This window comes from Bidens hawaiensis, unplaced genomic scaffold (assembly GCF_021521415.1).
Source record: "Bidens hawaiensis isolate Kalapana, Puna unplaced genomic scaffold, B.hawaiensis_p1.1 tig00004242_1, whole genome shotgun sequence".
Classification (NCBI taxonomy): domain Eukaryota; kingdom Viridiplantae; phylum Streptophyta; class Magnoliopsida; order Asterales; family Asteraceae; genus Bidens; species Bidens hawaiensis.
In genome coordinates, this window is record NW_027491253.1 from 1,071,493 (window position 1) to 1,084,425 (window position 12,933).

Sequence of the window (12,933 nt, forward strand, 5' to 3'; positions counted from 1 at the left end):
TGAAATTGAAATGAGAGTAAAATTGAGGGAGTTCGATGTGATTAAAAAGACGGGAAGAGTTTTGTAAGGCTGAGGGGTGTGGAGCGTGAGAAAGGGCGCAAGAGGACAGCCGCTTGCGCCCCGGGGCGCGAGCGCAGAAAAAGAGGCAGGCGCCAGGGGGTTCGCGGGACATGTGTGGCGTTTAGGGCATGGGGAATGGTGAAAAGAGCCGTTTGAAAGCTTAAATGAGCCGTTGGCTCTTAAATTTTTTAAAAAAAAAAATTTTTCTACTCCTATATATTACCCATTTTATACAACACTTTAACACAACTTCAAAAAACACCAAACTTACCCATTTCTTTATACAACACTTCCTATATATTACCCATTTCTTTCAAACTTTTTTAAAAAAACCTTTACAAAATCCTATATAATACCCCTAAATCAACCCATTTTTACAAAATCCTGCACGTGAATCCCTTCATTTTTTCTGCCAAGGTAAAAAACATTAATTTTACTTTTTATTAAATATTTATTACATTTTTTAATATATATTGTACGTAGGAGTCATATCGACTTACGCTCGGAGATATCTGCGTAAACCTACAACGTATGACATCCAACGCATATATGAGGTGCACTAGAAAAACATGGTTTTCCTGGGATGCTAGGTAGCATCGATTGTACGCATGTTGGATGGGCTATGTGTCCAAGGGCCTGGCGAGGTCAGTTCCACCGTGGTGATCATGAAGGGCCGACCCTCATACTTGAGGCGGCGGTGTCACAGGATCTTTGGTTTTGGCATGCTTTTTTTGGTGTTGCTGGGTCAAATAACGACCTTAATGTTATCGATCAGTCACATTTGATCAACGACCTTATCGACGGGGTTGAACCACCTCAATCTTTTGTTGCAAATGAAGAACTCTTCAAGTACGGGTACTATCTGGTCGATGGTATTTACAACGAATGGGCTGTGTTAGTTCAAGCTTTTACAGATCCAGTCGCCGACAAACGGAAGTATTTTACGAAGAAGCAAGAGTCTGCTAGAAAGACTCGATGAATAACGTTGTTGTTGGCCAGTGAATAAGGCTCGTAATTTAGTCGTGGTTTCTTTACCGACGAGTGGTTATCGTCGTGTGCTGATGAATAACGTTCCCGCTTCACCCACGACGCCATGGTTGAAATTGAAATGAGAGTAAAATTGAGGGAGTTCGATGTGATTAAAAAGACGGGAAGAGTTTTGTAAGGCTGAGGGGTGTGGAGCGTGAGAAAGGGCGCAAGAGGACAGCCGCTTGCGCCCCGGGGCGCGAGCGCAGAAAAAGAGGCAGGCGCCAGGGGGTTCGCGGGACATGTGTGGCGTTTAGGGCATGGGGAATGGTGAAAAGAGCCGTTTGAAAGCTTAAATGAGCCGTTGGCTCTTAAATTTTAAAAAAAAAAAAAAATTTCTACTCCTATATATTACCCATTTTATACAACACTTTAACACAACTTCAAAAAACACCAAACTTACCCATTTCTTTATACAACACTTCCTATATATTACCCATTTCTTTCAAACTTTTTTAAAAAAACCTTTACAAAATCCTATATAATACCCCTAAATCAACCCATTTTTACAAAATCCTGCACGTGAATCCCTTCATTTTTTCTGCCAAGGTAAAAAACATTAATTTTACTTTTTATTAAATATTTATTACATTTTTTAATATATATTGTACGTAGGAGTCATATCGACTTACGCTCGGAGATATCTGCGTAAACCTACAACGTATGACATCCAACGCATATATGAGGTGCACGCAGAAAAACATGGTTTTCCTGGGATGCTAGGTAGCATCGATTGTACGCATGTTGGATGGGCTATGTGTCCAAGGGCCTGGCGAGGTCAGTTCCACCGTGGTGATCATGAAGGGCCGACCCTCATACTTGAGGCGGCTGTGTCACATGATCTTTGGTTTTGGCATGCTTTTTTTGGTGTTGCTGGGTCAAATAACGACCTTAATGTTATCGATCAGTCACATTTGATCAACGACCTTGTCGACGGGGTTGAACCACCTCAATCTTTTGTTGCAAATGAAGAACTCTTCAAGTACGGGTACTATCTGGTCGATGGTATTTACAACGAATGGGCTGTGTTAGTTCAAGCTTTTACAGATCCAGTCGCCGACAAACGGAAGTATTTTACGAAGAAGCAAGAGTCTGCTAGAAAAGATATTGAAAGAGCTTTTGGAGCTATAAAAAAACAATATTATGTTCTGGCGAACCCGATACGTTATTGGACTCGGGAGAGGATAATGGACGTCGTCTACACGTGTCTTATCCTACACAACATGACGTTAGAAGACGAGGGCAAAGCTATATGCCAAAACTACCAAGGTGACATTCCGCCACAACCGTCCACAATCAGTGATCAACAAAAACTTCATAACATAGCAAATATCAAGAGCCGTGAGATACACGGGGATCTTCGACATGAGTTGGTTGAACATTTGTGGGCGAGGCGACCAGAGGATCTTGTATTAGATTAGTTTTATTATTAAATATTATTGTTTGTTTAATTTTTAGTATGTTTTTTTTTATTATATGAATTTTCAAAAAAATGTGTGTTTTTTTAAATAATATTTGAGTTTTTTTAATAATACGTTTTTTTACTACATTTAAAAAATAATAATAAAAAAACCGCTCGCGCCCCCTCTCGCGCCCCTCCACACCATGTCCCGGGGCGCGAGCACCACTACCAACACCCATCTTATCAACTTTCTCTCTCTGCCACACGTCACAATATTATTGGCTGGCGCCCCCACTCGCGCCCCCTCTCGCGCCCCCCACACCCCTCAGCCTAAGGCTGAGGGGTGTGGAGCGCTATAGGGGGCGCGTGAGCCCATCCGCTCGCGCCCCGGGGCGCGAGCACCACACCACCGAGGCGCGAGAGGGGCGCGAGAGGGGCGCGAGCACGGAAAAAGAGGTGGGCGCAAGGGTGATCGCGGCTGGAAATGGGCGTAAAGTGGGCATCGGAATGCGTGCATGACCGTTGGGGCTTTATAAATTGAGCCGTTGGCTCTTAAAGTTTATTAAAAAAAAAAAAAAATTTTAGTTGGGAAGAGATTTCATCACATGTTGAATCTGAAAGAGATGATGAAAGAGATTTCACATGGTTGAGAGTTGGGAATGATGTGAAGTTTATGATGTGGGTTTTTGTACAACTACAACTCTCTCTCTCTCTCTCTCTCTCTCTCTCTCTGGGTGTCTCTCTCTCTCTCTACTGTGTGTTGATGAAGATTAGAAGATTTATGGGTTAGGGTTAGATTTGGATTCAGAAAGTGGATAGCTAGTTAGATGGGGTTGAGAGATCATTTATTTCCAAATTTTATGTTTGACAATATATGTGTAGTTTATAAATATTTGAGTAAATCACATTTCTAAAATTGTTATTAAATATTATTAATAAAATTTGTTAATGTAAAACAAAAGAGGCAAAAGTAATTCATGCAATTTTCGGTTTGCTGGTGTATTAGGAAGACGAGGAAAGATACAATTTTCGTCGGTAAGAACATTTTGGTGTAAGAACTTATGAAAATCAATAAAATTCTGGGCTATCTTATCAAGTTTATAAAAATTATGAAAATTAATACATTTATAAAAAAATAAAAAAAAAACCGCTCGCGCCCCCTCTCGCGCCCCTCCACACCATGTCCCGGGGCGCGAGCACCACAACCAACACCCATCTTATCAAGTTTCTCTCTCTGCCACACGTCACAATATTATTGGCTGGCGCCCCCACTCGCGCCCCCTCTCGCGCCCCCCACACCCCTCAGCCTAATGTAAAAAAATTCATAATAATAAATCTTTTAAAATGTTTAAAAGTCAATAAGATGATGGGTCAAGATCATGGGTTGTATCTTTGATTATTTAGATTTTAGTATTATTATTATTTTTTTAAGGGTATTGACATATTATCATTATGCTGTTACGTAGGCGGAGAGGCATACACCGACTAAACGACTAAACCATCAAACACGTGTAATGGTTTAACTAACAAGTAACAATACAATTACTATTTAATTTTTTTTTAATATAAAAAATAAATGAGTGAATGCGATTGTTTAGATAAATATGTGATCATCGCCTCCCCTTGCCTAACGCTCACCATTCTGCCGGCGCTTGCGCCTTTGCCACCCTCTTTGTTGAAGGTTGTAATGATGTGTGGTGCCCTTTTTCCTGGTGTGAAGTGGGTTTTAACGCCCATTACACTTGGTCTTGTGGATTAATCACTAGATATGCAAATGAATCGAATGTCCAATGAATTGTTTCTTCAGAAAATTTATCTATATTAATTAATTTATCTAACAAACAAACATAAGCAAAACTTTTTGTTTATTTAGCCGAATGAACAATCAGGAACACGTATTGTTCATCGTGAATGTTCGATTGTTTAAATTTGTTTATGTTCTTTCGTTTTTCACTCATTAATGTTTGTTAATTTACTTCATTTAAGTTCGTCCATTTAGAATTGTCATTTAAGTTTTCAGACCACCTAATATTTAGCCTAGTTTTATAAAATTATAAAATTTCTAGAATAACAGTTTAGTTCACTTTCATTTTTTAGGCCTAACAAATTGATATTCACAAGAACTTTTAATTGGTGTTCACTCAATTTTGTGTGTTCATTCTTTGACCGGTTATATTCCTAACCTGTTTATGGATACTATTAGTGAGCAAACATAAACAAACATGTTCATATTTATAACAAACGAAAAGAACAAGAAACCTTTGTTTCATTATTGATTGTTTGTTTGGTTAAAATTAAACAAGCAAATACAAACATGCCCATTTCCTGTTAGTTCAGTAACTTTAGTTCATTTACATGTCTACCCTAGCTGCTTAATTGAATTTAGTGGCTTTGAAAAAAGTGAAATTTTAAGTAGTACTATTTCTACTAGTTGTTACTTCACTTGCATGGTTTTTTTTGTTTGTATTTTAATTTTGGTGTAACATACATATTAAATTCTAATGTTGATAGGTTAAGTATGACGTTGGGTTAGTCACGGGTCCATGAATTATTGTTAAGTGTGTGTTGGGTGAGGATTGGGCGGTAATTCGGTGAGTTGGATCGCGTCAAAACGGATCAGGCGAGAGAGAAACAAACAGATTTTATAATAACTAGTGGAACGACCCGCCAGTCTGGCGTGATAATTTGTTTTTGTTTGTAGAAAGCAAGTATTGAACGTGTTTATGAGCGCGACCAACATGTGAGGTAATCCCCAAGAAATCAAACTTACCACCATGGTCACATATATCAAACTTGGTCAACATTTTACATGATGGCCATATTGGTTACACTTCCGCTTTATGACCAAGATTCGAGGTAACCCCCAACATGTTTAACTTACATAGTTACATATATCAAACTTTTCAACACTTTAGATAATAGTCATATTTATCAAGAAATTCATAACAGTTAGTTTCATCGCATCTAAGGTCTTGCATATTGCTTCACTACAAACAGAATCTGAAAAAAAAAAAACCAAAATCACAAAAAGAGAAAATGATGTTAGTAACAACCAACATTACATAATTAAACAAATAACCTTGTACGTCATTACCATCCTTTTTATCATAAATTTCTAGTTTTGTGACAAAAGAGTTTTTTGAATATCTTGTTTGACTTATGACAAACATGTAGGCCATTCTTTTCTCTTAAAGAGCCCATAGTTGAATTCATTTTCATCTTTAGTGATGGCATATGTTTTGTTTCCTTTGTGTATAATTATAATACTGACTTAAAACCATCAGTAGCAAAATAAGATCCTTAAAAAACATATGCACGTCACTGAACTATTATTGTTGTAAACTTCACAACTGAAACTTCATTATTTAAAGATGTAGCGCGACATACCAGTTTCTATGGATGCTGTGACATCCCTCGATTTCGGGTCAAATGGTATTTATTTTGTATTTATTTTTATGTTGTAAACCGACCCGATTTATATCCCGAACATTTCAAATATATAAAATATTGGATTTTATGTTACTAAAACATTCCCGCTTGTCTAATTTGAAAAACCCCTTTAACAGATTCGAAAACGGACTTAAAACGCTCAAGATACATCAAAAACGAACTTCCGGACGCAAACCGACGTGCTGACCAGCAGCAGATTAGCAGCAGCCCCATTTTTGTTTTTTGTTTTTTTTTTGTTGTTGTTTTGTGACTTGTCTTGACCCCTCTTGCATGCAAACCTTGATATCACACCCCATGTTTGACCCTTTCAACCCACCCTATATATACACCTCTATCCCATTCATTAATTCTTGCTCATTCATCTCTTTCTCTTCCAATTCTCAAGCATTCAAAGGTGTTCTTCATATTTTTTTTGGCAGTTTGACTTTCCAAAGTCAAACTGACCAAAGTCTTACATTATAATTAACTTGTTAACACTTATTTATACTTGAAGATTGTTATACAACATATATATAATAGCACCCTTTGTACCTTCGGTGGGCATTTCTCCGGTCTCGGTCGGTTAAGTGTCCGGCCCATAAGACAAAGCTACATGGAGGACTCGTAGTAGTCCTTGATTATATATATTTTCCGCATCTAACTATCAAACTTGTTATACTTGTTTAACTTCTGCTCATCTTAGTTCTATTTTACATTTTGAGTTCCATGGTTATGGGTTTGTAGAGATTAGCCTCGGTTATTCCGTAAATAGCTCCAAACCGGAACCCGAACTCTTGTTTACTAGTTTGTTTAAATAGTTGTATAAACATGTTTTATGTAAGATTTGAGTTTCTAAAATCATTTTAATTAGTTCCATGGTTATGGGTTTGTAGAATCTAACCTCGGTCTTATCCCGAAACAAGATCCGAACCGGAAACCGAACTTTCGTTTAAAGACTTTGTTGTTGACTTTTTGTATGTAAAACTTTGGTATTATTATTTATAAATTATTTTACAAGTTCTATGATGTTTGGACATGTGGTAACCATTCTTGGCCTTATTCCAAGATAAAAACCGAACCAAACCGAACTAAACCAAGTTTACTCGCTTAAGACACACAAGTGTGTTTTTAACCATTAAAGCTTATATATTTCTTTAAAAATACTTTATAAACTGATTTTAATTATTTTCACAAAGTACTCAGAATGTTGAATCCAACTTGATCTTATAACAAAGTTTGGACCGATTAAACCAAACACTCACTTAACGGACGTTGTTAGTTCTAAAACAATAGAACTACATACTTGGTTAAGTCTCTTTAAGATTTATTGAGTTATCTCGTACATTTATTATTTTGGAAAAGTTGACTTTGGGTTTGGTCAAGTCACCAAGACCCGAACCGACCACCCCGAACACTCGTTAAAACCCGTTTTAGTATCTATATTATAAAGGAACTTGCTTTCTTGCATTTTTACCCACCTTATTACTTAACATAGGTTGAGTAAAATTAAGGGCTAGATACTTTAACCCGGTTTCAAGCAAACTTACATTTTTAAAGGACTATTATTATAATTTCTTAAATATTTACATTTTAAACCTTAAACTTTAAATTGTTTACATTTCTTATCATTTATTTTCGTTTAAAGACTTCCAAGACAACTTTTCTAATACAATACTTCTTCTCCTTTAGGCTTCGTTCGTTAAACTCATTATTCCGGTTAATCTCCAAATCATCAAATCTTTCAAGTTTATTACTTGAATGTGAGTACTTTCATCCCCCGTTTTCACTCTTTTATATTTTGGGGGTGACATTGCAAACTTATTCAAATCCAAATGATTTATACTTGAGTCTTAAACCACAAACTTTATTGTATACTTTACTTAAATAGATGCTCGATTTGGTGATTATATGCTTATATGCTTGAGTGCTAATGTGTTTACCGCTTTTGGATGGTTGATTCATAAATCTGAGTATATATGGCATCCCCTTATAGAAAGGTGTCGTTAATGTATTTTTATTAATGATTTCTTACAAAATCCGAGTATATTTGGCATCCCCTTGTAGAAAGGTGTCGTTAATATATTCTTATTAACGATTTCATTTATCTAAATTGTTGCTATTATTTATTGTTTTGTATACAAGTTGTGGAATTTCATATTATATATCTATTGTTCAAAAACTATGAAATGGCTCACCAACCTTTGTGTTGACAAAATCTATTTATGCAATGTTACAGGTTTGACTTTAGGTTGATTCGAGGACTTGAAGAAAAAACGTTATCCAGGCTATTAGGATATTAGCAAAACGAACATTATATTATTTACTATGATTTGAATTCGGTTATTGTATGAACAAGTTATGTGACTCTTTGTGTTTTTATGAATTTAAATGAGTTAATTAAATATTGTCACTTAATAGTGTCGTGTGCGATGAACAATCGGTTGCGCCCCGACGTTTCCGTCATGGTTGGGGTGTGACAGATTGGTATCAGAGCCCATCGACTATAAGATAGGTGATTAGACGTAACGACCTAGTATAGTTTAGGCTTTAGGGTCCTTATACGTGATGCTTATACGTGTTTACCCTACTTGATTGTTTATTGCACTTATTTATTTATAAACTTGATTAAAATTCATTTTTAAATCATAAATGTACACATACACACACTTTCATAGTATTCTAAGGTATCCTTACCTTAAAACGCAAAAAATAGTTTTTTTTATTATGTTTTATGGATCACAAGCTTAACTTGGATTCCGTTGTTTAAAATCTCCTTAAAGATCGGCTCTATAATATTCGTTGCGATGACCGTAGGGACTGAACACTTGGAAACGGCCTTTTGACAAAAAGATTCAAAGAATCGAAGGTGATATACTTATCTGGGAAGGTTGAGTTTAAGTGTTCTTTTCTAGGCCAAACGACTTACGTTATATGAGACGACAACTTTAAGTAGTCGAATGCAAGCGTTCCGGTTGCCTCCATATTTTGGTGTTGAAAACATGAAAGCCACGGTGATACGTGGACTAGTGTTTTTGACATCTCGTTGTATCTCCATTTTATTATATGTTATTATCGCAATTTGAGTCAACAACATAAAAGACGCGGTGATACGTGCATATGTTCGACTCCATATATATATTACATTTATATACAAATTTTATTGTCGGGATATCAAATCATGGTGGTTCATGTACGACTTCCCCGACTATATGTAAATTTCTATACTTCAAAACCTCCCAATTTTTAAACTCCAAAACTTTGAAACATATACTTATACACATTTTATCATTTGGTTTATGTACAAACTTAAAAAAAATAATAATAAATAAATAAATAAAAATTTCTTACTAACATCTCATCTTCGCTAACTCTAGGAATTCACAATCAAAAATCGAAATTTTATTTTATCTTTATACACCCTCATATTTATTTCCAATTACTTCAAACTCATTCTATTTTCTTTATAAATTTTTTTTTAGAATGCCCCCACTACGACGTCAACCACGAAAGAACTCCAACCGGCGTATGGCATCTTTCGTCGTCAAGCAAATGGCCGCTGTGATTCCCGAACTACTAGCCCAACTTCAAGCTACCCAACCTCCTCCCGTTGCACCTTCCTTGTTGTACCCGATGAACCCAAACCCGCATCCTATTCTTATAAACAATTTACCGGTGCTAACCCAACCAAATTCGTCGGCACGAACTGTGCAACTACCTTGTTGCAATGGTTTGAGAAAATGGAGAGTGTGTTCCGACACAGCGAATGCCCTGAAGCGAAGAAAACTAATTTCGCTTCAAGCATGTTTGAGGAAACTGCTCTTACATGGTGGGGTAGTGTTATGCATCTCCAAGGGGCGGAAATTGCCATGGCGCTTCCATGGACTGAACTTAAGGAACTCATGATGAAGAAGTTTTGTCCCAAACACGAGCTCCAAAAGCTTGAAGCCGAATTTTGGGAATTGAAACAAGAAAGTGGTGATAATGCCGCTTACTCGCTCCGTTTTCATGAATTGAGCACCCTTGTACCTCATTTGGTTACCCCGCTCGAACGTAAAATCGACAAATACATCGGGGGTTTACCCAAGCTAATTTTGGGACTCAGTCATGAGTAGCAAACCGGAGAACCTTGAGGACGCAATTACTCTAGCCGGTGCGCTATCGGAGAACCACGTTAAGGCGGGTACCCTAACCATCAAGAAGAAAAGTGATAAAAGCAAAACCGAACCCGCACCTCAAGCCAAAGTTGACCCACCACCTCAAGCCATCAACTACTCAAACTCTTCCCGCCACAACAACAAAAAGAAACCCAAACAAAACCACCGAAACTATGTCGTTACCCAACCGCAACCGCAACAACAACCCCAAGCTCCCCCACAAAATCGAAAACCCTATACCGGTACTTTTCCACTATGCAACAATTGTCAACTTCATCACCCATCTCACTTACCTTGTCGCCATTGCACCATTTGTAACCGATTTGGCCATCTAAATAACACATGTCGTTCCGCACAACGTACTCAACCCAACCAACCAAGAACCACTCCACAAAACACCCAAAACCGCTTTGCACCTTACCCACAAAACCCTCCTCAACAACCCCGAGCTTGCTTTAACTGTGGTGACCCAAATCATTTCTGCAACAATTGCCCACGACTCACTTTTGCAAACCAAGCCCAAACCGTAACCATACCCTACTATCAAACCCAAGCCTACGAAGTCCAAACCTACCAACCTCAACTTCCCCAACTCAATGCACTACTCATTCAACCCATGCAAGCCATCCAAGCACCTCCTCCTCCACCACCTCATGCACCTCAAGGAAATCCCGGTAACCAAGGACGAGCTTTTATGATGAATGCTAATCAAGCTCAAGTGGCAAACGATGTTGTGAACGGTATGTTTTTAGTGAACGAGCATTTGGCTTCTATATTATTTGATACGGGTGCTGATAGAAGTTTTATTTCATTAAAGTTTGAATCCACTCTTGCCGTACCTCGTACTAAGCTTTCTCGACCCTTTTTTGTCGAAGTCGCCAATGGAAATTCTATCACCATAAACTCGGTCCTTTGTAATTGTTCTCTCACACTTTGTAAGCGTAAATTCTCCATTGATCTCATTCCGATGCAAATGGGAAGTTTCGATGTCATAGTAGGCATTGATTGGTTATCTTTGCACCGTGCCGAAGTCGTTTGTTATGATAAATTCATTCGGATTCCACTTGTCAACGGTAAAACTCTCAAGGTCTACGGCAAAATGTTTCCTAAAAGGCTCAATCTCATGTCTTGTTCTCAATCGCAAAAATACTTACGCCAAAAGTATGTTCCGTTCCTAGCCCAAGCGGTGGTAAAAGACCACAAGGAAAGAAAAATCCAAGATATCTCCATTGTTTGTGATTTCCTCGACGTCTTTCCAGATGATGTTACCGGTCTTCCACCCATTCGTCCGGTTGAATTTTGAATCGATCTTGTGCCCGACGCAATGCCCGTGGCCAAGGCTCCTTACCGTTTAGCCCCGTCGGAAATGCAAGAGTTATCAAACCAACTCGAAGAACTTTCCGACAAAGGCTTTATTCGTCCAATCTCCTCTCCTTGGGGCGCTCCCGTCCTCTTCGTGAAAAAGAAAGATGGCTCGTTTCGCATGTGCATCGATTATCGTGAACTCAATAAACTTACTATCAAAAATCGTTATCCTTTGCCACGAATCGACGACCTCTTCGATCAACTCCAAGGCGCAACGTGTTTCTCCAAAATCGATCTTCGATCAGGATATCATCAGTTGCGTGTTCACGAAGAAGACATTTCAAAAACTGCATTCCGTACTCGATATGGACATTTCGAATTTTTGGTCATGCCCTTCGGGTTAACCAATGCACCCGCGGTATTTATGGATCTCATGAACCGCGTTTGCAAACCGTTTCTAGATAAATTCGTTATTGTCTTTATTGATGACATTCTCATCTTCTCTAAATCCAAAGCCGAGCATGAGCATCACTTGCATTCCATTCTTGAACTCTTAAGGCAAGAACAACTTTATGCCAAATTCTCCAAATGCTAATTTTGGTTGGAAGAAGTTCAATTTTTAGGACATATCATAAACGACAAAGGTATTCATGTTGATCCCGCTAAAATTGAGGCCGTTAAGGATTGGAAGACTCCATCAACTACCACGGAAATTCGATCCTTCCTAGGTTTGGCCGGATATTATCGGCGTTTCATTCGGAATTTTTCCAATAAGAAGAAGCCTTTCACACTCTCAAGGACATGCTTTGCAATGCTCCCGTTCTAACTCTTCCCGACGGAAACGACGATTTTGTTGTATTTTGCGATGCTTCTTATCAAGGTCTCGGTTGTGTTCTCATGCAACGAGGTCAAGTCATCGCTTACGCATCAAGGCAACTAAAGGTCAACGAGAAGAACTACACGACTCATGATCTCGAACTGGGTGCTGTTGTTTTCGCTCTCAAAATCTGGAGACATTACCTTTACGGTACGAAATGTGTTGTGTTTACTGATCACAAAAGCCTCCAACATATTTTTTACCAAAAAGATCTCAACATGAGACAACGACGTTGGGCCGAATTACTTAGTGACTACGATTGCGAAGTTCGCTACCATCCCGGTAAAGCAAATGTTGTCGCCGATGCCCTTAGTCGAAAGGTTAATGTCAAATCCGTTTTGCTCCTTAGCGTCATTATTCAAACCGATCTTCAAATTCGTATCTTTCAAGCTCAGCGTACCTCCGTTGAAGAAGGCAACATGTATGATGAAATGTCGTGTGGAGCCGAACTGCAACTTGAAACCAAACCCGATGGTCTTTTGTACTTTCTCAATCGTTTGTGGGTTCCCGATCGCGATAACCTTCGTACTTGTATACTCGACGAAGCTCACAAGTCGCGGTATTCTGTTCATCCCGGTGCGGATAAGATGTACTTCGATCTTCGTGCTACCTTTTGGTGGCCGGGTATGAAAAAGGACGTAGCCTTGTATGTATCTAAATGTCTTACTTGCTCAAAAGTC